General features: G+C 41.5%; 1 long non-coding RNA gene across 5 annotated transcripts in view; it reads right to left on the bottom strand.

Annotated features, from left to right (window-relative positions):
• The window catches only part of LOC107129704 (uncharacterized), a 69,470-nt gene that overhangs the window by 3,314 nt on the left and 38,480 nt on the right, over positions 1–27,676 (bottom strand). For 3 of the 5 annotated variants that reach the window (XR_010586751.2, XR_006698128.3, XR_012434674.1), the window contains one exon: positions 16,701–17,411. The exons of 1 other annotated variant lie outside the window; for it this stretch is intronic. This is a non-coding gene — a long non-coding RNA (uncharacterized lncRNA). Of the gene's footprint in view, positions 1–12,829; positions 17,412–27,676 lie in introns of those variants that run through there. One more of the 5 variants, XR_012434675.1, reaches the window with a different exon arrangement.

The raw sequence follows: 27,676 nt of genomic DNA, 5'->3' as shown, positions 1-27,676 counted from the left end.
CTGGCCTATTAACATCACAAATCCCCATTTACAGTCTGCTTTTAATTTAAGTGATCTTTCTATTAAGAGAACCACTTATGAAGTTAATCTGGAACGAAATCACAGCATGTCAATTAAAAGGGTGTGACAGTGAGACCACCATTAATTGGTACCTTTTAGCAGATGTCTTAATTAGGTTTCTCGGTGGCAGATTGACCAACCACACTCTGTGAAAGTCATTTTCAAGTTTGCATCTGAGGGCTCTCTTTTTCAAACTTTCTCTTTTTCTTCTTTATGTTTAAATCCTGCCTATAATAAGGTTTCCCTTTGTACATTTTTTTCCCCAAAGATTTTATTCTTTTTCTCTTTTCGTCTTACTATAAGAGTATGCCAGAGAGAATATTTCACCCCTAGGGGCTGGGGCACTGAAAGCCTTTGTTTATTTGAAATATTTCTATTATCTTAAATATATATTTGAAATTTGCATTCGCCACCTTAAAACAGCCAGGCTTATTTTAATATAAAATTTTGTTTAAAGTCATATACCATCTAGTAAAATTGAAGTCATGTTATTCTGTATTTTTGTCTATCCGTGGCTCATGATCTAAGTGGTAGGGGCAGGCCTTACACACCTAAGTTTGAAAAGCATGAATTGAATGAAAAGAGCTTCAGGACCATTTAAACTGAGCTCAAAACTTGATGCTGCTATTTATTAAGGGCATGACTTGGGGCAAGTTATACAGTCCAGACTGACTTCTTCAATGCTAGAAATCCTACTTTCCTACTTTCTTTTCACTCCATCACCTAGCTCAGGACCTGACACATAATTCATGCCCAACTTTTTTTTTTTTTTTCAATAAATGCTGTCTCTATGGCTAAACAGTTTTTTCTTTCTAAAATGGTGATAACATCTTAGCATCTACATCACAGTGTTTTGGTGAGCATTTTAAAGAAATATTTCCCTTTCTTTTAGAAAGAATAATTTCCCTGTACAAGTAAATAACTATTTTGTGATAAAAAAAAATGTCTAAGCAAATTTAGATGCTACTAATTAAGACAAGTGTTTTATGGCTTTTCTTGGGAGAGAAAAAATAAAATGCCATATATAGAACGTAATTAGAAATTGAGAGTGAAGTATCTCCTGTTGTCATAGACCAGAGGTTAACAAACATTTACTGAGGAGTCAGATAGTAAATATTTTCAGCTTTGTGGGTCATACTGTGTTTGTTGCAACTACTCATCTCTGGCATGTACTGCAAAAACAGTCATAGACAATGCTAATCAATAGGGTTAGGTAGCTGTGTTCCAATAAAATTGTATTTACAAAAATACGTGGCAGGTTGGGTTTGGAAGGCAATACTGACTGTGTAGTCCCCTCTATAGACGATTCAAATGTTACATCCTGGAAATTGTATTACACATATTTGAATAGTTGGTTTTAGTTTTTAAAATAAAGACATCAGATGAAATTCATTTAAGCTTAGGAAGATAGATATAAACCATAAAGCACAATCTGAAACACAGTAAGTCATCTCTGAATGTTGAAGACAAGTAAGACAACATTGTTCAGATGTAAGACATGATATTTAGCCATGTAAGATGCGATATTTACCCTTGTCTTCTTTTTTTGTTTGTTTTTGTTTGTTTGTTTTGTTTGTTTGTTTTTGTTTGTTTTTTGAGACGTAGTTTTACTCTTGTTGCCCAGGCTGAAGTGTAATGGCCCAATCTCACTGCAACCTCTGCCTCCTGGATTCAAGCAATTCTTCTGCCTCCGCCTCCTGAGTAGCTGGGATTACAGGCACCTGCCACCACCCCTAGCTAATTTTTGCATTTTTAGTGGAGATGGGGTTTTACCATATGTGCCAGGCTGGTCTTGAACTCCTGACCTCCAGTGATTCACCCACCTCGGCCTCTCAAAGTTCTGTGGTTACATGCATGAGCCACTGCGTCCAGCCCCCTCTTTTTATTTATTTATTTATGTTTGAGACAGGGTCTCAGTGTCACTCAGGCTGGAGTGCAGTGGTGAAATCAAAATTCATGGCAGACTCAACCTCCCAGGTTCAAGTGATCCTCCCACCTCAGCCACCCAAGTAGCTGGGAACACAGACATGTGCCACCATGCCAGAGGGTTTTTGGTTTTGCTTTTTGTAAAGACAGAGTTTTGATACGGAAGTGCTGGGAAGGGAAGGGTGTGGTCCCTTTAAATGTTATGGAAAGAGGAAGCAAAGTTCTGGGAAGAGGAGGGCATGGTCCTGGCTAGGGTTCCACCTCCAGGCCTGTGCCCACAGACCTAGGTGAGGACAGGTATTTTTGTTTTCTTGCTTAAATGTTGCATTTCCACCCTGGCCTGCCACACCCCCATCCTGTGCTATAAAATCTCCAAGACCCGGCAGGGCACGGTGGCACATGCCTGTAATCTCAGCACTTCGGGAGGCTTAGGCGGGCAGAACGTGAGGTCAGGAGTTCAAGACCAGCCTGACCAACATGGTGAAATCCCTTCTCTACTAAAAATACAAAAATTAGCCAGGCATGGTGGTGTGTGCCTGTAATCTCAGCTACTCAGGAGACTGAGGCAGGAGAATCGCTTGAACCCAGGAGGCGGAGGTTGCAGTGAGCTGAGATTGCGCCACTGCACTCCAGCCTAGGCAATAGAATGAGACTCTGTCTCAACAACAACAACAACAACAACAACAACAAAAACTCCAAGACCCTAGCAGGCAGACACACAAGCAGCTGGAGTCAAGAGGAAGCACATCAACAGAAAAACACATGGGTGGCTGGACATCCAGAGGAATTCACCAACAGGCACTGGCATGCCAGCAGGACACTGACCATCAGAACAATGTGAAGTTTGGCTGGGGCAGTCAGAAGAGAGCCTGGGCTACTGGGCTGCCTGACTCCAGAGGAAAACCATCTCCCTTCTGACTCCCCCATCTGCTGGGAGCTACTTCCACTCAATAAAACTTTGCACTCTTTCTCCAAGACCACGTGTGATCCGATTCTTTCAGTACACCAAGGCAAGAATCCCAGGATAGAGAAAGCCCTCTGTCCTTGCAGTAAGGCAGGGGTCTAATTGAGCCGACGAACACAAATTGTCTGCAGATGGCTAAACTGAAAGAGCACCCTGTAACACACATCCACTGGGGCTTCAGCTGTAAACATTCACCCCTAGACACTGCCCTGGGGTTGGAGCCCCAAAGCCTGCCCATCTGTTATGTTCCCCTAGAGGTCTGAGCAGCAGGACACTGAAGAAGTGAGTCACTCCCCCTGTCACACGCCCTGTGAGAGGGACAAGGGAACTTTTCCTATTTTAACTGGGGGCTCATATGGAATTTGAACCCAGGACCTCTCACCCCGCATTAGGGACCATTTTTCCTCAATATTCTGAGGCTCAAAGTAGTCCCAGTGGTTCAGGATACACTCCAGACAAGTATAAGCTGGGGGTGATGAAGATAACTGGTTGCCCATTCTGAAAGTCAGGGAACACAGGCATCTCTCATTCCCTTCCTTCTTTCAGCAAATACTCAGGATGTGATGGAGGGAAAAGGCGAGCATCCTCCCTCCACTCTCCACCTTTTGTACCTGAACCCCGATGACCTTGGCAGATACTGGCCATGGGTACCAATGCAATATGTACCCATAAAGCAGGGAAAACCTGGAGAACAGAAATTAAGCACCCTCATCTATGCCTCCCTTTCTCTCTGCTCTTGGCAAACTTTGAATCATGACCTCCTTTGTGGGGTGGAGTTCAGTCAGGAAGAATTGGTCCTGCCCATTTACATTGTGCCTGTTGCCTGACTTTGGATCCCTCAGACCTGATTTTTCTTTCTAGGGCCTCAGCCTGAAGCTTGGAATCAAGTTTGGGACTGAAAAGGCATTTCAGTGGCTGTTTGTATCCATTTAGTGCCTCAAATAAGCCCTGCTGAATTCGCAGTAACAGCCAGCAGGGGCCGTTCCTCTGTTAACTTCCCTATCAGAAACAGAGTTGGGAAGGGGAGGCTTCTCACTTAGAAATGGAAGAAAGAGAAAAACAGTTTCAAGAGAAAAAAGGGGGAGATTCTGGGGGAAGAACTCCTTGCATAGTGCAACTGGGTTCCTCTAATTCTTACATCATTCCCTTGGTTCAGACTGGGTTGAACTCCTTGGCCAGGCGAGGAAAGGTTCCATTGGCATAGCAGGTGAGAAGCACCCATCTATTGGTCCTGTGGGGTTGCAGCTACCACCATGGCTTTCTCCCACCACATCTCATGGCTGTTGGGCTCTGCCTTTGCCTGCTGTGGGCACACTCAGGCACCCGAACTGGGAAGGGAAAGGATAAGGAGAGGTGCCCAGAGCCATGTGTGCCTACAGCTGTTGAGGTGGAGGCATACATGGCACCTCTAGGAAAAATTGATCTGACTTGCACCTTTGGCAGCTGTACCAAATGTTCAGTTTACTTAGTAAAATTGCCACAGCTTGTACCTAAACTCTTAACACTATAATGGAAGGGAAAACAGCCATTTCAAACCATGTGACAGAGAAAAAAGAGATGAAAGGAAAACAGAGCCTCTTACCTGCAGGAAAGAGGGAGAGGTGGCAGGGTTTTGGAAGTAAGGCAGACCTGACAGTTTCACAATTACTCACACTAACCTTCAGAGATCCCGGACAAGCCCCCAGTTGAAACGGAAAAAGTTCCCGTGTGCCCCTCACAGGGTGTGTGACAGGGGGAGTGGCTGGCTTCTTCAGTGCCCCACTGCTTAAAGCTCTAGGGGAGCACAGAGATAGGCAGGCTTTGGGGCTCCGACGCCACAGCAATGTCTAGGGGTGAATATTTACAGCTGAAGCCCCAGTGGGCATGTGTTACAGGGTGCTCTTTCAGTTCAGCCACCCATAGGCAGCTTGTGTTAATCAGCTCAACTAGACCCCTGTCTTATTGCAAGGACAGAGGGCTTTCTCTATCCTGAGATTCTTGCCTTGGTGTACCAAAAGAATCGGATCACACGTGGTCTTGGAGAATGAGTGCAAAGTTTTACTGAGTGGAAGTAGCTCTCAGCAGATGGGGAGCCAGAAGGGAGATGGTTTTCCCCTGGAGTCAGTTCACTCAGTGGCCCGGGCTCTCCTCCAACTGCCTCAGCCAAACTCTGTGTTGTTCTGCCAGTAAGTGACCTGCCGTCATGCCAGTGCCTGTTGGTGCATTCCTCTCGACATCCAGCCATCTGTGTGTTCCTCTGCTGATATGCTCCTCTTGACATCTGTGTCTGCCTGATTGGGTCTTGTGGATTTTATAGGCACAGGATGGGGGCGTGGCAGACCAGGGCAAAAATGCAACATATGGGCAGGAAAACAAAAATACCTGTCCTCACCTAGGTTCGTGAGCACAGGCCCAGAGGTGGAGCCCTAGCCAGAACCATGCCCTCCTCTACCCAGCACTTCCCTGCCCCCTTCCATATTATTTAAAGGGACCATGCCATTCCCTTCCCAGCTTTTCTGAATCAGTTTCCCCATGTTGTCCAGGCTGCTTGAACTCCTAGGCTCAAATGATCCTTCCACCTCGGCCTCCCAAAGTGCTGGGGTTAGAGACATGAGTCACAACACACAGCCTAGCCTTCCCTATTTAAATAAACTTTATCTCAAAACATTTTGTACTGACTTCAGTGAAGACTAATGTGATGTTGCAGGGCTGTTTCTGCAGAGATTTGAAGCTTAATATACCATAAGCTTCAGGGTGTAGGACTGTTTTCTAATGGCAAGGAGAAACAGATCAGGTAAATGCTTGGCTTTCAGATGACCTTATTTAAGTTACCAACCTATTGTCCCAAATAGAAGAAAATAGGAGTAATAGAATTAAAAATGTTTCTCTTGGGCCCTCAGAGAGCAAGGGTTGAAATGCCATGTCAGGAGAAAACACAATGATCTTAATTATGTATCCCAGGGGACAGTTTGGTGGAATAGAAAAAGCACAGACATTTGGAGACAAAAATCAAAATTCAAATCTCAGTTTTGTCACTTATTTTATGATGAAGAACGAAGTTCTTTCATCCTTCTAATCCTCAGTTTCTTCATTAACCTGTAAAGTAAAGATGACAAAATCTGTACTTAAAATATGTGGTTGGTTGAGAGATTTCAGCGAGCTGGATGCATGAGCTAATACATGTTCGTAGCACAGTCGATGATGCACAGTATGAGCTCCATAAATGTTCATTTCTTTACTTTCCCACCTTCTTTCCCCAACTACACATAAAATAAGACCTTTCTGCTGCTCTCAGCCAGATCATCTATTTCCCCTGCTAATAAATGAGAGTTTTATTGCTCCTTTTCAGATGTGGAATTATACTATTGATATCACTGCTACTGTATCTTAATCCCTTTGCTAATGTACCATTTTACCTTGAATTGTTACATAGTGTCCTGCCCCTCCTACTCCTCTCCTGCCTTGCTGCAAAGTCATGAGTCAATTCTTTTCAAATATTATTGTCCTAATAATAGCAGTCTCTTACAAGAACATCTTAATTGCCCTCACTCATTATATTTCACTTTTTTAAGTCATCTAGCTGTTTACAATTGTTTCTTTCTTTTATCCAGTTGTAGTCATGCATTTAAAAGCTTAGTGTTACGTGTATGTATTTGTGCATAAGTATATTTGATACTTATACACACACACACACACATATCCTTTTTCCTAATTTCCTGAGACATTTTTTAGTAAATAAGTTATAATTTGGTAAATACATAAATTATTAGCAAACAAGATTTGATTAATACAGTTAGAATATTTAAGAAAATGCAAACTTTTCAGGCCTGGTTAAAAGCGTGCTTTAGTAACATCCATCTGCATTCTTTTGACATTTAAAATTTCAATTGCGGCTTATCTATTCATTAGAGAAGATCAAATACGACTTGTTTTAGCAAGTTTTGACTTTTCTACTTCATTTTTAGCAAATCATAAAAGCTCAATGCTAAGGATTTCACCTTCAAGGTTGATATCATACACAAGCATAAATGTGAGCTCACTGGGCTGAAGGTCTGATGTGCAAAAGAGAATCTCTCAGGTAGAATACAAGATTAGTTGACTGAACATTGAATATTTGGAGACTAACACCAGTACTCAGAAATAAGCAGGGGTGGGGGGCAGTGTCAGGAGTCTACTGCATTCTTAGAAATAATTATTATTCCTCCAGGCAGCACTAAGAGACTGGAGATGAACTGACCTTAACAAAACAGCACTCTCTGGTCCTGCTGCCCCTAATCGCATTCTTCTCACATGCATTCTTCTCACTGTGGCTAGAATTACCTTTATAAACTGCAAATCTGATCTTGCACAACATATTTCAATGTCTCTCTATTATAGACAGCAAGACATTCAAGCTCTTTGGGATGATTTTTAAAATTTCCTTATCACTGTCTCATGAGGAGATACCTCTACCCTCATTTCCTAATATTCCCTTACATATAGGGTTACTAGACTTAGTAAAGAAGAAAGAAAGAAAACCAGTTAATAATATTTCCTATGTCCCATGCAATGTTTGGATGTACTTATACTAAAAAATTATATCTTGTTTATCTGAAATTTAAATTTAGCTACATGTTCTGTATTTTATCTGGCAAGCCTACTTACATGGGTATCATTATCCAACCAAATTGAACTGTTCTTGTAGTTTCTAAAATGTACTTTTCTACCTTGTTTAATTATTTTTGCAAGAGCAGGACCATGTAATCAATCCCAAATGCTTTGCACATTGTTGATATAGACAAGAAGTAGTTGTTGAAGGAAGAAAGGGTGGGAAGAAAGGGAGGCAGAAAGAATGGGGTAAGGGAAAAGGAAAATGCTTTAAAATATGACAGAGGCTTATATCCTCCCTAAAGTAAAAACCTTCTATTTCTAAATTTCTCTGGAAATCCTTTCCTTGCCCCTCTTGATGGAGTTAAATGTTTCTTCATCTGAGCTTCCATAGCATCATAATATATCCCCCTAAAAGAATGTGTTACAGTTCTGCTATTATTATTTACTTACTTAATCTCCTACTAGACCAAATTTATCAATATCAGAGAGCAATTTTTCTTTTTATTGTTTACTTTTTCCCATGGTGCCTGGGACATCAGAGGCATTCAATAAATGTTTGGTTAAATGCCTGGTTAAATGAAAATTGTACTAAAATAACTAATAAAATCAGTTAATTTTAAAAATAGATCCAGAAACATCTCAGGCTATCTTTTTAAAGAATGAAGGATAATTGAGATACTTTGCCTAGAAAGATCCTTCTAAGTCAAAATGAAGCATTGCTAAAGGCTTCTTTGTCCTATCCCATGAGGAAGCAGGTGCTTTTAGAGATTCATGCCAAGCAGCCTGGCAAAGCTACCACTACTTTGAGGGATCCTCTGTAAGTGAATCCATTCAAGGCCACCAGACACAGCTTTTAGTGGATATATTCGTGTCAACAACATCCAGGTGTGCTTCATGGAATGCAGCCAAGATGGCATGGAAGCTGCCATCTGGAAACATAGCTCGATTTTCCCAAGAGAGGTTTCCTCTACAGACTAATACTTCTTTTTGAGTTCCTGAGGCCTTTTCTTTCCTAGACACTTCTGGCACATGAAGTCTGGAATCTATCCGGAGTCCCAAGTCCAGTGTCCTCTGACTCGACCAGCCTGAAGCTGAGGGACGAGTGAACTTCTTATATCCACATGTCTGTGATGTTATTATATCATATATATATAGGTTTTTGTCCACAGTTCCTGACTCATAACCTCCATAACCTTTGTTGTAGACCTGTGTTACAATGTTGGGTGCATTAGGACTTAGGGGTAGGCCTCAGGAAACACAGTCTCTCTGACTTTCTCTTGCCTTTCTTTCACCTGGTCCAAATCTCTCCTACCTTTCTGATTGTGGGTCTTAAGGCCCTTCCCAGAAAGTTCCTGCCCTTTACTGTTGAAGAAAGAGTGCTGCTGTCATGAAGCTTCAGTAAAATCCAAGAGGACTTGGTTTGGGGAGCTACCAGATAGCTGACCACATGGAGGTTCCTAGAGGGTGGTGCACCCAGAGAGGGTATGGAAACTCAATACCGCTTCCCCATTACCTCGCCCTATTTATCTCTTCTTCTGTGTCCTTTGCAATATCCTTTACAATAAACCCATAAAGCAGGCATATGTTTTCCCTGAGTACTGTGAGCTACTCCAGCAAATTAATCGAACTCAAAGAGGGGGTCCTGGGAACCGCACCTTGAGGCCAATCAGTCAGGAGTTCCGTAGGCCTGGACTTGCTACTGGTATCTGGGGACATTGGAGGTCAGTCTTAGAGACTGAAGCCTCAACCTGTGGAATCTGATACTATCTCCAGGTAGAATGCCTCCAGGTAGAATGCCACCCAGCTGCTGTCTGCTGTTTAGTGTGTGGGGAGAAATTTCCACACATTTGGTCACAAAAGTCTTCTCCTGTGTTGATTTTTGTGATGGTAGTGTGAGAGCAGAGGAAAAATTTCGTCTGAGAGTTTTCCCAAAGCAATGTCTAATAAAGATAGCACCACACAAGCCTACATGAGCCCCTGCTAGAGTGACCCTGTTAACACGTGAGTCTGATCTTATCAATGTCTTCTCAAGAGTCTCCTGTGGTCTCCATCTTACCCAGAATGAAAACCAAAGTTCTCAAAATGAACCATAAAGACATACAGGACCTGACACCCTGCTACCTCTGCAATATCCTCTTCTTGCATTCTTCCTGCCACAATGGCCTCTTGCTATTGCAGAAACTGTCCTGCATGCTCCCATCTCAGGTCTCTTAAACTGGCTGTTCCCTGTGCCTGGAACATTTCTCCCCATGAAATCCACATGGCTGGCTCCCTTACCTCTACAGGGTCTTTCTTCAAATGCCATCTTGTCATTGAGGCCATCCCCTCATCCCTCCCTTTTCATTTTTCCTTATAGCAATTATTACCTTCTATCATACCATATTCCATCGTATATTTTATTTTGTCTTTCTCCTTTAGAATGTAAGCTCCATGAGGGTGCAACTTTTGTCAGCTATACTTACTGCTGAATCCCCAGAGTATAAGAGAATACCTGGCAATAAGTTCACATAACATTTGTTGAGCAAGTAAGCATCTGCACTCACTGGTCAAATAATCATCAACAGCGAAAGCAGGGAGAAGTAAAAAATAATAGCAGATATCAAAGTCCAAAGAAAAATCAGGACTGCTTGATTTTACTCTACTTGAGTTGACTCTCCAGAGCCTCTGTGAGTTGCAATTTTCCTCCTCAGTGGAATGGGAAAACTTCCTTTTCTAGTTACTTTAATTATAGCACTTCTTGTCCCAGCCCTTCAGAGCTGTATATATTAGCAATTCTGCAATCAAGATTCCACAGCTCCTCTGAATTTTAGACAGGGGTCTTCCCTGCAGGTAGAGTCTACATTTAGTTTGGCAGTCACTAGCAGAGTGACTAATTGGCTGATCTGAGTTGCTGGGAGCTATTAAGCCAAAGTCTTTCTCAGCGGCCCCTTTGTACACACTCAGTTGTAGGATTTGGCATCTGTCACAATGAATAGACCTGAGGTCCATTGGAACTCAAGTCCTGAAAACCCACTTAACTGTGTCAAGTTCCTCTCTATAGAGACTAAACCCTGCCCCTACAAATGCAGTTACTTGATGACTTCCATTCCGAAAGGGACCAAGACTCCACTCTGTACCTGGAAAAGGATGGTATAGAGTCAGATGCGCTTTAGTTCAAATCTCAACCCCTTCATTTCCCATCAGAGTTGTCCTGAACAAGTTCACTCCCTCTGGGTCTCTGCTTTCTCAGTTGTGAATGGAAGTATTGTTCAGATCGTGGGACAATTATGAGAATTTACAGAGACAATACAAGAAAATCTCTCAACACAACAGCAACATAGATAAGTCGTTCAGCAAATCTGAGGTCACTTCTAACTTTTGGAAAATTCAAGCTACTCTATTCTGCCCCCTGGCTGATCCTTGGCCATCAAGCCCAACCTGGCTCTATCCAAAGTTCAACATGCCACTGTGAACCCTGAGAAGGAGTCTGCTGGTCACCCCACTTGGGAACACACCCTGCAGCCTGCTAGGCTGCTATTTGATCCCATCAGATCCCCGGACATGGTTCCTGATACCTGTAGGCTTTTGTGAGAAATAAGGTTAGGCTGTGTCAAATTGGGTCACAACCTTTAAAGTACTGCTTCAAATATGAGGCACTAACTTTTTAATGTAAATTAAAATTCCTGCAGAAAAAGGCAAAGAGAGAAGAATTTACCGTACATCAAGGACCCCTACATAGTCACTGTGATGTGCAGTTTTCCATACTTCATTCCCAGTGACTTAGCCAGTTCAATATGAGCGTTCACAAAACAGAGAAACTGCAGCCCAGATATTTTAATATCTGGGTTCTTGAAACAAACTTACTATGAAGGAGAGTTTAAATCCAAATGGCTCTGATTGAATACATCATGCTTTTTGAACTTCATCATGCTTCTCACAAAGATATGTTTAACAAACCAAAAATTATTCCAAGCCAATTCACCAAGTTAACCAAAATTAACCAAAAAGCCCACCATATGAACCTTCTCTGTCAATAAAAAGTGATTTCTCTTTTGCTTTATTTTTATATGGACAATTAAGGAAACAGTAACTCATGAGAATGGAAACTCCTGCAATAAGGTCGCATGTCTCATTTATCTGTCTAACCACAGAGTTCCTTTCACACAATAGGTTATAAAAATTTTCGTTAAATGCACTCTTTATACCTAGAATTTTAAATTGTTTTCCATAATTGAAAATAATAAGGCTGGCTAGGCATAGTAGCTTATGCCTATAATCCCAGCAATTTGGGAGACCTAGGTGGGAAGATTACTTGAGCCCAGGAGTTCAAGACTACTCTGGGTTCGAACATTATGAGATGCTGTCTCCACAAAAAAAAAAAACAAAAAAATTAGCTGAATGAGTGGCACATGCCTATAGTCACAGCTACTCTAAAGGCTAAAGTGGGAGGATTGCTTGAGTCTGGGAGGTTGAGGGCTGCAGTGAGCCATGATCACACCACTGCACTCCAGCCTGGGTGACACAGTAAGACCCAGTCTCAAAAGGAAAACAAAAAAAAAAAAAAAAGGAAAGCTCTTTACAATATATGAAAAAAAGACCAAAAAACCCAACTTTTACTATCCAGATAACTACTGTTAATATTTTAGATAAGTTTCTTCTATCTGAATGATGTGTATATTTTTCATTGCAATATTATGGTATGTTAAAATTAAATATAGCTATTTTTAATACTGTCCACTTACTTTTCATTAAGAAGAGCAAATTTCTTTCTGTAGAAAATTTAAAAAATAAACACAAATAATATATGACACAATTTAACTTTTTAAAAACAATGATCAATGTAATCAATCATACATATTTATAATCAAATAATGAAGTATATAACTAATGATAACCAGAAATAGCTACTTTTGTTTATGTCCTCCACTTTTTCTATGCATTTTAATGTGCTTGAAATAATGACATGCATACTGCTTTTAAGTGTAAAGAACTCAGACATGTTCATAGTTCCTAGATGAAAGATAAAATGGAGTGGCTTAATGACAGATAATATCTGCCAGTGGGTGGTTTATTTCTTTCCAAAAACTGGGACTTTTTCTGATTTTAATATAAATTTTAAAGATGCAGAAAATTATTATTCAAGTTCTGTGGCATTGAAAATGGTCATATGTCACTCTCTGCAGCTCCACTTTATAGAGAAGAAATGGATTGTTTTGTTATTAATTTTCTCAGTGGTGTTTTAAACATTTCCATATTTTAGCAATCATTACCAAGTACTTGAACAAAATAGTAGGAATTATTGCTTAAAATGGGCATCAATCATGGACACAATTTCTTTTTTTTTTTAATTTTACTTTAAGTTCCAGGATACATGTGCAGAGCGTGCGGCTTTGTCCACAGGCAAACCTGTGCCATGGTGGTTTGCTGCACCTATCAACCCGCCACCTAGGCGTTAAGCCCCACATGCATCAGCCATTTGTAATCATGGACACAATTTTCACATCAAAAGTGGAATAAAGGATGCTGGAAACACATTCCCCTGAAAGTTGGAGGAAGAGCAAAACCAATGAGGGTATCACATCAAGGCCAAGCTTTGCCCTTGGATACACAACTGCACCATGACTGAAATCCTGAGAGTGGAGTCCAATTTGAGTAAAGGGAGATCCACCAGGCTCTTCAGGCCCTGCCTTTCCCATTCTTGGCCTCTTCATTTGTAATGAATTTTGGTAATGTAGAGTATGTCCTCAGATACTTCCCCCTCTCCCACTCACCCCCAATCAGTAATCAGGAAATACGTTTTCTGAGCCTCAGTTTATCAGGGAATGGCTTTTTCATACAAAAGACTAGTTGGAGGAGAACAAAATTCTTGGTGCACTACATTGCTTTTCCACCTAAAAATTCTGCAGACGCAATTCTATTCAAAGACACTTTGGCATTCAATGCTGCAGAAGGAAATCCCAAAGCCTTCCTGTTTTCTCTTCCTTTGTAAGCAACCAGTTTGAGGGTTTAGTTTTGTTTGTTTCATTTTGTGCCTGTATGTATCCTTGTAGGATTCCTTTGTCTTTATATTTCGGTTAAACTTTTCACCAGAGTAATTTTACATCAAAAAACGTATTCTCTAAACAGCCTAGCAAAAACTATTTATAAATAGTGTGCAAAGATAAGAGTATTCACAGTACCAGTTTTATAGTTGAGAAATAAAAAGGAAATGTTTACTGTGTTGGACAAATTACAGTGCATCTATACAAAAACTCTCTTCAACAATTTCAAATATTAACTAGAGTCTCATGTCCTAATAACAAGAAACATCTACAATATATTGCTAAATGAAAAAAGAAAAAGGCTAGGTACAAAGAGTTTACTGTGATAATCTTGTTGTTCAAAAAGCTAATGAATATTTGTAGGAGCTGCTATATGCAGAGTAAAGATCTGAAAGGCTTTTCAGCAAACTGCTAACACCCTTACCTCTGGAGAACAGAAAAGGAGAAGCAAAGAGAAGCTTTTATTATTTACATTATACCCATCTGAGGTGTTTGAATATTTTATAATTTTTATAATTAAAAATAATGAAAAAATATATGCAATTGCATATCTCAGTAATCGCTTTGGGGTTTTTTTGCTGCTTGTTTTACTAACATTACTTGTAACTTAAGGAACCAATTTTAACATTTATACATTGGTTTTTATAGGTAGGAATTTTTTGAAAGTATTTTTTATTTGTCTTTTCTCTCTCAAGTAGAAACACTTATAATTCTTAAGTTAAAGCTACTATCTCAGACTTTTTAAGCAAACACATGCTCTCTCATTATTTTCAACTCTGTCCTACACTTTCTAGGAGAGTTCTAAAATTTGTCCCTTATAATACAATATGATTTTCCATAATCTCAATTAAGTTTTCCACTGCTTTTTAATGCTAATGTAATTCTGCTGTTGCACTTTTGGCTCCCTATAAATTCTTCCTTATCTCATCCAGTTCTTTTTACATGACATTTTGTTCTTTCTTTGAAACATTTGTCCTATTTCCAACAGAAATCGAAGAGAGATGAGATGCAGGGCTTGTCCTTGAATCTCAAGACTCCAAATAATTTCCTTAAAACAAAAATCTATTTCCTTCAGCAGATGGGTGTCAAGGATTTGCTCTTACTGTGAGCTTTCACAATAATTTTGGATAACCATTGCTCAATGTTTCTCCACTGTGATTGCTGTCCTTGTCGAGGCTCATATTCTTCATGTTTTGTAGTTTTTTCATCCCCGAATAAAATAAAATGTATCAAAGTCTAGTGTTTGCCAGAAGACCTCAAGGATGTATGTTCCTTGACCCTACTTCTTTCTGGTCAAATCTTCTGTTTCAAGGTGTAACTGATACGGGATGGGGACAGGAAAGTGCTGGGTAGAGAAGGGTGGAGTCCCTGGCAAGTGCTCCACCCTCAGGCCTGTGCCCACGAACCTAGGTAAGGACAGGCACTCCTGTTTTCAGGTCCAAATGTTGCATTTTCCAAGACCTCTCCGGCCCGCCATGCCCCCCGTTCTGTGCCTATATAACTCCCAAGACCCTAGCAGGCACACACACAAGTGTGTGGATGTCAGGAGGAACAGACCGGCAGAAGAACACACCAACAGACGCCGGCAGGCCATTGATGGTGGGATGACATGGAATTTGGCCGAGGACAGTTGGAGGATAGCCCAGCCACAGAGCAGCCTGACCCAAGGGAAGACCACCTTCCCACTCCATCCCCCTCCTGGCTCCCCATCCATCTGCTGAGAGCTCCTTCTACCACTCAATAAAACCTTGTGCTCATTCTCCACACCAACGTGTGATCTGATTTTTCCGGTACACTATTGCAAAAACCCCGGGGTTACAGAAAGCTCTATGTCCTTGTGATAAGGCAGAGAGTCTGATTGAGCTGATTAACACAAGCCGCCTGCAGATATCTAAACTGAAAGAACACACTGTAACACACTGGAGCTTCCGGAGCTGTAAACACCGAACCCTAGACGCTGCTGTGGGATTGGAGTCCAAGATCCCCACGATCTGCCCGTCTGCATACTGCCCCCTAGAGGTTTGAACCGCAGGGCACCAAAGAAACGAGTCACTTCCAACGCCCTGCTAGGGGAAACAGGGAACTTTTCCCATTTCATAACTGCCCACCGGCTGAATGCCCACAGCTCCTAGATCAGCTCCACATTCCAGCAGGCTTTACTAACCGTGGTCTGGTAGGCTCAAATAGAATTCTGTCCAACTTCTTCTAGACAGTTAATGAGTGGAAATAACCATCACCCAGTTATGCTATGCATCACTGTCACAAAGACCCTCCTGCTCCTGCCCTCCAATCCCCGCCCTGTGGTCTTTGGAGCAAGATCTTCTCTGAGGTAGGAAAGTAAATAACGGAAGAGGAGAGGAACACAATTCTGCCTCTTATAAAATGGGGAAAACGCACAGGACAAGGATGGCTAAAAGGGACTCTGATATGGTTTGACTGTGTCCCCACCCAAATCTCATCATGAATTGTAGCTCCCATAATTCTCACATGTCATGGGAGGGACCCGGTAGGAGGTAATTGAATCATGGGGGCAGGTCTTTCCTATGCTGTTCTTGTGACAGTGAATAAGTCTCCTGAGATCTGATGGTTTTATAAAGGGAGTTCCCCTGTACACACTCTTTTTCCTGGTGCCATGTAAGATGTCCCTTTGCTCTTCCTTCATCTTCCAGCATGATTGTGAGGCTTCCCCAACCATGTGAAACTGTGAGACCATTAAACCTCTTTCCTTTATAAATTACCCAGTCACAAGTATGCCATTATCAGCAGCATGAAAACAAACTAATATAGACCCAGACAAGAGGCACCATACTGGCTACCCATGACTCTCTCAAACATGTTTGACATGGTTAGTACCATGTTTGAAATAAAATTAGGGCAATGCTAAAAAACAAATAAGAGTACACAAATAAAATCCAAATTTCTAGCTTCTTCTGAACTGTAACAATATTTGGCAAGTCCATGTCTGCATTCTTAGAAGACAACAATTAGATGTCTTCATAGACCACGTGACCTCTCAACTTTGCCTCTGTGCCTCCCTGGTCAACCCATTCATTTTCATTACCTTAGGCATTTCCATTTTCAACACCTGGCATAAACTTGAGTTTTCCATTGTATTAGTTTCCTAGGGTTGCCCATAATAAAACAAAAATATATCCTCTCACATTTTGGACTGGAGGTCCAAGTGTCAGCAGAGGCATGCTCTCTGAGGTCTCAACGACAGAGTCCTTCCTTGCCTCTTTGAGCTTCTGTTGGCTTCTGGCGTTCTTTGGCTTGTGGTCCCACCATTCCAATTTCTGCCCCTGTCTTCATGTGGCCTGAAACATATTCTCTCTGTGAGTTACTGCATGTGTGTTTCTGTCCGTTATAAAGATGCTTTCATTAGATTCAGGATCCAGCCTACCCAGTATGGTCTCATTTTGAACTTTAATCCATTGTATCTACAGATAAACTATGTGGGGGGAAAAAAAAAAAAAGGCACATGCTAAAGTTCTTGGTGGTCATCAATTTTCATCAGAGAATCCATTCAGGTATTCACAATTGAGGGGACACACCGTCCAGGGGATCCCCATCCAGGGGATGCACAACAAAAATAATAGTCCTTCCTACCTCTTGCTAACAGAGCATTTCCTCAGTAACACACCCACATCCATAGAATGTTCTCTTCTTTTCAGTTTCATTGGCATTACTGTTGGCAAAAAGTCCTCCCAGATCCAGTCTTCAGGGGATTGTCAGTCCAAGTTTATGGCTGTGTTTTGAGTTTACATCTTCTTCTAAGCCTTTATAGGTATTTTATGTCACATACAGAGAAGCTGTACCAGGAACTGTTAGCAGACACCATTTCAAACCAGCAGTCAGTGAATCAACTTTATAAGCTGCAATTAGAAAACAAGGAAAGGATAGAGCTTTTATTCCCTCCAAGTAAAGTCCTCATTTCCTCCACATTCTCCCAACTCTCAACTCCTCTACCCAAAACTATCAATCACACTGGTGACTTTAGAGTGATATGGGAAGAAGGGTGAGGTTGCTATGTGAGTATAGAGCAAGAGACTAGATAAGATTGAGTGAAGCATTGTAATGCAGCTGCTAAGATCTTTTAATTCGGAGCTCTGAAGCTTTTATTTGTTAATGTTGATTAAATAATGAAAATAACTCCAGGTTAAGAAAATGTTAGTAATCAGCACCACACAATAGCTATTGTCAGTGATTTGTATATTTAATGAAAAAACTAATGGCTACATATTCATTATTGTATTATGGTTAATACGTCACACCAAATGTGGAAGAATGAAAGTCTTTGAAAACAAGAAAAATGTTTTACTTCTAGGAGGACTGGAGAAAAAAATGAAAGAAAGAACAAATATCTTAAAATCTCCAGCGTTCAGCTGTGGAAACTGAGGTCTAGATAGGTAAAATTACTTTCCCTAAGTCATCCAACTAATTGGCAATAAAATTGGAACTATAAACAGGAACTATAGCCCTTCAAAATCACTGTTCTTGCTAGAAATAAAACAGTTAAATTATTTTAAGCAAGTTGAGAACATAACATTTTCTATATTAATTCCATCTACTCATATATTACTTTGCAGTTTCCATGTGTTTTGTCAACATTTTTACAAAAGGCATTGTGTCATTTGATCCCTACAATGATTCTCCTGTAGGGGAACAGAAGATATTACGGTTCCATCCTACAGGTAAGGAAATGAAAGATCAAATTTTCCAATCTGAAACATTTATTCTTGAACACCATTCACCTACTCTGCAATAAATTCCAAAAGGCAAAGATGGCTCAGAGCCCTAAGGGTTGTACAGTCTGAAGGAGGAGAAACAATTGGCTTGGCCATACTGTTGCAGTAGAGGACGGCCCAAGGTCCTAAGAAAGTGAAGAAGACGTGGGTAATGAAAGAGCAGAAGTTAGAGAAGGACTTTTTTAATGTATGAACTGATACTAAGGAGAAGACATTTACCAGATGAAAAGTTAAAAAAAAAAAAAAAGATATTCAGCTAAAAATAGGACATTAGAGCAGGCGGAAGACAGAGATGTACAATATGGCACTGCCTTTCAGCATGGCTTCTGGGCAGAGTGTGAGCTAGGAAGAGCCACAGAGATATGAGATCAGGTTATGAAGTCCTTTCTATGCTAGGGTCAGGAGTTTGAACTTTATCCACCAGGCAAGCAGGCTGGTGAAGGTTTTTAAACAAGAGTGTGACATGATCAAATTTGTGTTTCAGAGAAATGAGCCTGTATAAAGCATTGAAGTAACACCTTAAATTCAAATACCTCCCAGGCTCAGGCAGGTAACAAAAAATAAGGGTTTAAAACAATAGTAAGGAGGAGAGATTATGATGAACTGAACAAAAATTAGATGCCTGAGCTAAAAAAAAATACCCAAAACATCAAGATTTACCCAGTTGTTGCTCGCTGTGGACCAGTGAGGTCAGATCATTCAATTTTTTAAGATAAACAGGAAATATGGATTTTTATGTAAAATCATCTGATTTTTCAATTTTTAAATCTTATTCCAAAGAGTGTTTTGGACAATAAAAAAAAAAATAAAATGCATCTGTGGACTGCAAAACAAACCATCATTTTTTCATTGAACTTGTATACAGTACAAGAGTCTGGAGGCATAGCCACCAGTTAGGAATCTATTTCAAAAGGATGAACCTAGAGCAGTGCCAGTGAAGCCAGAAAAAAAGAGAGATGACTGACAGTCAGAATACAGAGATGAGAGGAGACCCACCAGATGGTATATGAGCAGCATGACCAGGTGTTTGGACTCTGGTCTGTGATTTAGTCCTTGGTGTCATTGTTGTGACTATGGATTAGGCTTTACATTTTTATTTTCAGCATAGAAAGGGGTAGCAAAGAGTAGGTTCTGAAAAACCAGCTTCCAACGCCTTCCAAAATTGACTTCCTCTGAGCCCTCCACGTCTAAACTGGTTCCCAGCGTCGCCAGTTGGCATCCAGAGGCAGATTGAGAAGGAAGATGAGTGTTCTCTATTTCTCTTCTTCATTCTCTGACATGATCAGACTCTCTAACGTATTCAGTTAATGTTCTCCACCATAAAAAAAGAAATGGTTGTTCTCCTTTCCCTAACTATGCTGTCGCTTTGATTTAAGTACTTTTCACCTGTAAATGTCCTTGGTTACTCCTGAACCATATTCTCTCCTATAAAAGGCACTAAATTAAAGACTGCTTTGGCTCTGCATTTTAGCGATTTTGAGAAGTGCTACAAGATTGCTCCTCCCTTCACAGAGCCAGTGAAGTTCACCTCAAATGTCACCTCCTTTCTGTGATTTGCTCTAAGACTTTATCCATTTAAGACCCAGCTCACATGCCCTCTCTTCCATGAAGCCTTTTCTCACCACACGAGCAACCCCCTGTAACCCCAGACTGGGCCAGGCTGCCTTGACTGTGCACATCACCATCTGTTACCATTTAACTCCTCTCCACTCCTGAAAACCTTATAGGCACACAGCAGTCACAGTGGTCTTCTTAAATAGAAGTCAGATCTATCACTGCTCACTTAAATTCTCCACTCTGTGGAGTCCGAATAAAACCTAAACTCTAAATGATTTACAAAACCCTGGGCTGTCTGATCCTGCCTACACCTTCTGCAATTCTTTTCCTTTTTTGATTACATTCAAATTATGCTGGACTTCTGAGGTACCCTCAGATACCACCACGAGGTCTTTGCATTTGCTGTTCCCTCTACTTACAAAGCTTCTGCAAGGTTTTTCACGTAGCTGGATCTTTCTCATCCTCTGGTCTTGGGTTAAACATTATCTCCTCAGAGAGATCATCCATCCCTGATCATGTAAATCTCACTCTCCCAGGTATCCTCTCTTGGCAACTAGATTACTTGCTCCGTACTTATGGCGGCTACAGGAAATGCTTTGCAGCCCTCCAAATGCCAAAGTGTAATTGTCCAAAGGCTTTTGCTATTGCTCTCTGTAATCCACCCATTCACATGCTCCAAAGCTATACTTCCCATGAGATGCTCCCACCCAATGGCTAAGTAAGGCAGGACAAAAAGGCAGTCTCTTGCTGGAAGATATGGGACTCCTATAACTGGCAACTTTGACTTGGGGATCCACAATCGTCTTCGCTGAAACTTCCATTGACTGCACAGCTGTCTGAGACTTCTCCCACACAACTTTCTTCCTTTCCCTCCCTGCACAATGGAGTCAGACCAGCATTGAAGTCTGATGGCTTCTCCAGGCTCCTTCAGCATCTTCCACATGTTCCCTCACCAACCTGTATCTTACTTCTGATCTCCAAGAACCCAAATTAGCACATTGGAACTTATTCAGATCTCTGTTTATTTTCATTTGTTTATTAGGTCCCCCAGTAAAATGCTACCTATTTGAAAGAAAGGCTCTTATTAGACTTGCTTGCGGCCAAGTCCACTGCACCTAGCACCGTCCTGGCATAGAGTAGGTGCTCCCCAATATTTGTCCAATTAAGAAATCTTCTTCTGGAACCTTGTTCATAGGTCTATTGCCACATGGACACATCATCCTGAAATTATCTATTCACCCTCTTTCATCTCTCACTAGACTTCAGAATTCCTTGAAAATATTCTACACCTGGGATTTGGTCCCAGTATATAGCCCAGAGCCTGAGGCACAGTAATAGCTCAATTAATGTTTGTTAAATTGACATGCCAATTGCTCCTTCTTTACTCACTTCCTCACACCCTAAACTCCCCACACACCCAGGCAACATAAGCTATGTCCTTACCTGTCTTCCATAATGCTTTACCCCAGGTAGTTCCTCCTTTTGTGTCCTATATCTCTGTAACTGTCTTCACTATTCTCCCAGTTTTCCATTTTTATTCTCCATCACTACCCTTCTATCTCCCCACAGAATTCTAGGCCATTCACTCACCAAGTCCTTTCTTCTCACCTCCTAAATAAGTGCTCATTTCATGCACTTTTACTTTTCTCCAATTCTACCGCCCCTACTCTGGTCTAAGCTCCCCTTGATTAATACAAAACATCCTCTTGATAGCGTCCTCTTCCTCTTGGTTTGCATCCTTCCTATATATTCCCCACCCAGCAGCCAGATGCCCTTTCTAAAAGGCAAATCTGATCAGATCTCACAGTGCTGAAAGCCCTTCAAGTCTCAATGGTGGGTTGAGGAGGCCTTTCCGAACTTGAACAAATCCACCCACTCCTGCTTCGTGCCCATTCTTACTGCACACATAACTCCCCTTATCTTCCAGCCAAACAGAGCAGTCTGCAATGCACCAAATCTACTCTGTCTTTCTTGAAGAATTGTCTTCCCCTTGCTCACCCCGACCTTCATCATGCTAATTCTTGTTGATGTCATTTATTCCAAGAAGGCTTCTGCAGACAGGCCCAGTCTGGATAAAGTGGTTTTCTTTGAATTCCTGTGGGAATCCAAACTACTTCCCTTATGGTATTTATTACACTGGTTTGTTTAGTGGTGTGGCCCCTAATGTGTGACCTTCATTTCTAAAACAAAGATTTGATAAGTTGCCTCATTGCATCCAATGCTTTAAAAATTTCCCCTTTTCCTGAAATTTTGGGTGTTCCCAGCCACCTTGCAAGTTTAATCCCTCCTCACCTGCAAGATCTTACCACTCCTGGCTGTAAGCAGAGCCTCACCCATGTGCTGCCTCGACTACCTTTCCTGCTCTTCCTTCTCGTCAAATCATCTCCGTCCTTAACTACCCATCTTGAGTGTTCTCTCTTCCATGAAATCTTTCAGCTCTCTTTCTCTCTTCTATTTAGAATTGATCACCTCTTCTTCCCCTATGGCCCCATGTTATCTGTTCACGTTTCTATCATTTACTTCATCACATGTTTTGGTGTATAATTTTCTGTCTGCCACTGGTCTATAAACTTTTCAAGGTTAGAGACAAGGTCTCATTCAGCTTTTTTTAAATCAGTGTCTGCTATACACAGAGAAGGTGTTCAGTACATATTCACTGAATCAACAAATGAATAAACAACTCCATCCATTCTTCAGGGCTCCGCAATTTTTACCTCTCCGATTATTCTCCCTCTTGTGAACTACAATAGATCAGATTGCCTTATTTTCCAAGCTCTATAGAGACAGCGCTATACAATCTTTCTTATTAGGTTCTAAGCATCTGAAGAGCAGGAACGAAACCTCACAGCCTCTCTCTCTCTACCGCCATGCCTTGCACAATATTCTTTCGCTGATTGATTATTACTGCTCAATCTACTATTTGCTTTTGATTTCTTTAAAAAAGAAAACCTTCTCAGAAATCAAACACCTAAAATCACAAAATGTCCTTTTCTAAAAATAACACATTCCCCAAACACTTGAGGCAGAGCTGTGCTTTTTCTCCTCTCCCGTTAATGAGAGAAAGATGCTGCATCCTCCGTTTTCATTCTGTCTGCGTCATGTCTGCGTTGCCTGGAGATTTGTGGCTGTTGCTTCATGAAAGATCAAATGACAACGGGAGATAGATGGTCTTCTTGATTAAAAGGTGGCACTCAGATACATCAGCTTCCTCCTAATTCAAGAGAGAGAAGCTTGTTTCACAGCTAGTGCCTGCTTCAGGAGCATGCCTCCCTGGGGTCAGCTGAGTCTAGCCATCCTCTTTCCAGGTCTGCCCATGCAAGACCTATGCTGTAATAACATGTAAAGTAAAATTTAAGCCTCAAGAGAGGGGTTAGAAATTGCCACTGACTGACTCAGGACCATCCTTTGAGAGACAACGCAAGAATTACCATAGCATGGTGAGACTAACCTGCATTCAAATCCTAGTCCTGAAAGTGACTGACTGTGTGACCTGGGAAAGTTTGTTAGCCTCTCTAAGCTTCAGTCTCATCATCTGGAGAATAGAGATGATGAAAACGCACCTGATGGAGTTGCTAATGTGATGGGATGAGATGATACAAAGTGTTCGGCATCACCTGTCACCTACTGTTTATTCATCATTATCATGAAGTAGCCAGAACCACACCTGTCATAATAGCTCCCAGTTGTGGAATACTTACTCTGTGCTGTGTACTAGGCTCATTTTTTCTATATCAATTTTCTTACTTATACATCTTCTAACAGTTCTTCAAGCAGGTATTATCCTAGCTGGTGACTCTGAGAATAACTGACTGCATTCCCTGTCCCTGTGCTCAGCCTGTGCGTGGGAAATATTTGGGACTTGGTAAATACATTTTGGAACAATGTTGAATGAGTTCACAATTGACATAGTTGTCTAGGACCTGCCAAACCACGGGCTGCTTCCCCTATCTAACATAGAGTGTACTTGTTTGCTTGGAATTATGTCCTCTAAAGAGTTATGTTCAACCATTAACACCCGGTACCTGTGAATATGACCTTATTTGGAAATAGGGTCTTTGTAGACATAATAAAGTTAAGAGGAGGTCATACTGGATTAGGGGCTACCCCTAATCTTATAAGAACAATAGCAGGTGTTCTTACAAGAAGGCGAACATTTAGACACAAAGGAACAGGGGCACACGGAGAGAACTCCACATGGTGATGAAGGCAGAGACTGAAGTAGCACATGCAGGAGCCAGGAGATGCCAAGGATAGCTGACAAGCACCAGAAACCAGAAGGGAGGCATGGAGGGAGCCTTCTTTAGAGTTTCTGCAGGGAGCATGGTCCTGCTGATACTTTGATATGGGGCTTCTGGCCTTAATAACTGTAACAGAGTACATTTCTGTTTTTTTAATCACTCAGTTTATGATAATTCATTAAGGAAACTCTCGAAAACAAATACAGCACTTTATTCCTTTCTCGGCACAGCAAAATGAAATTTCAGGGCACACACAGAGAGGGTTTAACACCCCTTATTCTCTTTCAAAAGAGCTGAAAAAGCACCCAGTTATTATTTATACTACTCCCAGTTCTCCGTCTGAAGATGAGACTTTTCAGTCATGCCAACAGTTCTGGGTTTCAGAATTTAAGGGCACACTATGGAGAGATTGCTGGTGAGTTTAGCTGAAGCTCAGCAGTCCCACAGGGTTTCTGTTCCAAGCAACAGATGAGAGAAAAGAGAGGCAGAAATTATGAAGACACCTCAATTCCCTCATGTAGAACACTAAGCAGCAGCTTTCTCCCTAAATGATTCTGCAAAAATATTTATTCTAAAACATCATCCGTTAATCTCACGTGCTTCCCAGGAGAAGGGAAAATCATCATGTGTAAGTGTTAGAGAGTTTCAACGCCTCTCCTCCCAATCAAAAAGGGTACTGTTCTCTGGGGCTTGACGTCTGAGGGCCCTGTCCCCCTAGACTAGGAGCCTCATGATAGAGGAACAGCCCCTTTTTGTCCTTAAAAATTCTGGGATGGGAGGGTCGGAGACAGAAAGGGTCCTCCCAGGATCTGAAAACTCAAAGGTTGTCTGCTCCTTTCTCTTTCTACCAAAGTCTTTGAAGACACAGAGAGAAGCTTTCCCTGACTTTCCCATCAGATAATATTCATTGAGCGTTAAATCCTCCAAACAGCACCATTCATACAATGACTAGGTTTTCATCAAGCTAGAGGTGCTGCTCAAAACCACAAGCTTAAAAATGCTTTCAGTTTAACGGGACAAAATAAAATGAACACAGAGTATTTTTCAAAACTGCCTAGTTCTGGGACAATTGCTGCTAATCAGCCTCACTCCTTGCAATCTCTTCAGTCCCAGCATTGACCTTGGGTCTCTGACAAACTATTTGCTGACTCTCTACGAAGCCTGCTATGTATGTTTTCTTCCCAACAGGGCTACTTGAAAGCCCCCATTTGGCCCAAGTCCCCAAATTCCCTCTGATTAGCTCTTGGCCTTCATCCTACTAAGCATGAGATCTGCTGAGTAGAATGGCTGCTGTACCCATCCTGACTCTGGCAACAGGAGCTTCTGTTTTTGCTGAAGAGGGAAAGGGTCTCAAGGGAGCAGTTTGGGTTCAACTTGGATGAAGTCTTCAAGCAGTAGTCTTCAAGGAACTGCTCAGAAACAAAGTTCTCTTTCACTGCATCATTTAGATTTTAAGGACAATACGAGCCTCTAAGAGAATTGACTGGGCGAGACTCTAGAGAAATGTTTATGTTATCTTGGCTAAACTGTTGGTGATGGTTAGAAGAAGAAGGAATCAATAAATGAAAAGAGAGAAAAAAAGGGGAAAATGACTGGATCTGTAGGAGCAGCAGCTCTTGCAAATCAGATTTGGAAAGAAGCAAGGACTTACATTTCTATCTTGGAAGAGAGACACTCAGATATCAGTAAGTGATCAGGTCGTGGCCAGTTCAAATATTCTGAAGTGTTCTGATAAGAATTTAATAAGGACCACCTCACACATGCACATGCACACACACACACACACAAACATACCTTTCCCTAACTGAAGCATGCAGTTGGGGAATCTCTGGAGTCCAGAAGATGAGTCAGCCTAAATGACTCAGCAAGGAGGAAGCAGTGCTGAGGCTGTTGGTGGAAACACAGCTGGAGCTAATGCAGATGGGACTGTGAAGACATTGTATGAGGGCGAGTGAGGATGTGGCTGTTGTTCCCCAGTAGTGACCATCATCCTGTTACCACAACAATAACCTCAAGTTCCCAGGAGGAGCCTGAGGCAGGTCATTTCTGAATCCAAGTCAGTTCACCTCCCAAATGGGTTGATAATGGCAACTTTCCTGCCTACTGACAGGACTCTTGGAATGATTGTATGAGACAATGGTTGCTAAGGAACTTAGAAAAGTACCAATTTCAAACATGTGGAAAGGATTATAAGCATTCTCATGACAAGTTCCCCACCACCTACTGAAGGCACAATGCCTGCTTATGGGAAGAAATGGGGCATCAAAAATTTGAGGTGTGGGCTGGGTGAATCAAGGTACTTGCAGAGTGAATCACTGCAAGCTCAGGTGACCTCGTTATGCAATGTCAGGTGAAAATGTATTTGGTGAAATTGGGTGGAATTTCCCTCGAATCTTGGGATTGTAAGCCAGAAGAGCACCCCGTGAAAGCTGAGTCACAGCGGGGTGAGTTAAAGAGCCCTCAAAGAAGAAATCGGGAGAATTGGATCTCATCTCCGGCATGGCAAAGCCTCTGCCTGTGCCATCAGCTCTCTCTGCGTCTGTTTGCTCACTTGTAAAACAAAAGTGTTATCTCATAATCTTTTCTGCCAGTAACACTTTGTGAGAGTGTGTGTGTGTGCACATGTATGCATGCAAGGCCCTGCTTTATGCTGATGCAATGCTTTGAAAAACATTAGCTTCTCTTCTACAACATATACTCTGACATCCATTCAGTTCCCCAATTTCCCAGCTCCAAAGTGTACTCAAATTGTCGAGAAGCATGGAGACATCATCCTGATTTGCCAAGTCTGGGTAGGGTACCCCTTCCCCCAGACTCCACCTTTATGCACTGTATAAACTTGGGCAAGTTACCCTCTCTGGGCCTCATGTACTTTATTTGTAAAACAAAGATAGTAACTGTACCTATCTACAGACTTGGAACGAGAATCCAATAAGATACTTCATACAAATCATTTAGCACAATGTCTGAGTCTTTAAAAAGACTAAAGCAACATTCTCCCAGCAATAAACATTATCACAATTGCTATTATCATTCCTGCTATTACTGTCATAGTATTGTGTATTTCCATACCAGGATATATCCCTCCAAATTGCAGCTGTGTGTTTACTTAAATGGAGAAATCCATGAAGGCAAGGATTGGGCCTGTCCCGTTCTTCACTTTATCCTCCATCCTCTGCTGAATGCCTGGCTGATGGCAGTGCTCAATACTTGTCCTGTTAGATGAATGAAGGGTGTGAAGTAGTGGTTCTCAACCCTGGCTGCACATCAGAGTCACCTGGATATATTTTAAAATTCTGATGTCTACTCCCATCTCCAGAAATTCTGATTTAATTGATAAAGATTAGGACCCTGGCATTAATCATTTTTAAAGGGTCCCCGGGGTCTCAGTGGGCAGGAGGAGGTGAGGCTCACTTGTATAGAGTCTCAAAGATTAGTCACACCATTGATTTCCAAACTTTTCATTTTATAATAAAACCATTGTTCTCCACAACAAAGTCTCAGATCGAAATCTACTTCAAAAAAGAGAATGATGCAGCTTCCTCTGGTAGAAGTGTTGGAGGTGGGCACTGGGGCTCTCCATCCGACTGTGTGGGT

This window comes from Macaca fascicularis, chromosome 5 (assembly GCF_037993035.2).
Source record: "Macaca fascicularis isolate 582-1 chromosome 5, T2T-MFA8v1.1".
In the NCBI taxonomy this organism is placed as follows: Eukaryota; Metazoa; Chordata; class Mammalia; order Primates; family Cercopithecidae; genus Macaca; species Macaca fascicularis.
This window is presented reverse-complemented; position numbering and strand designations above follow the sequence as displayed.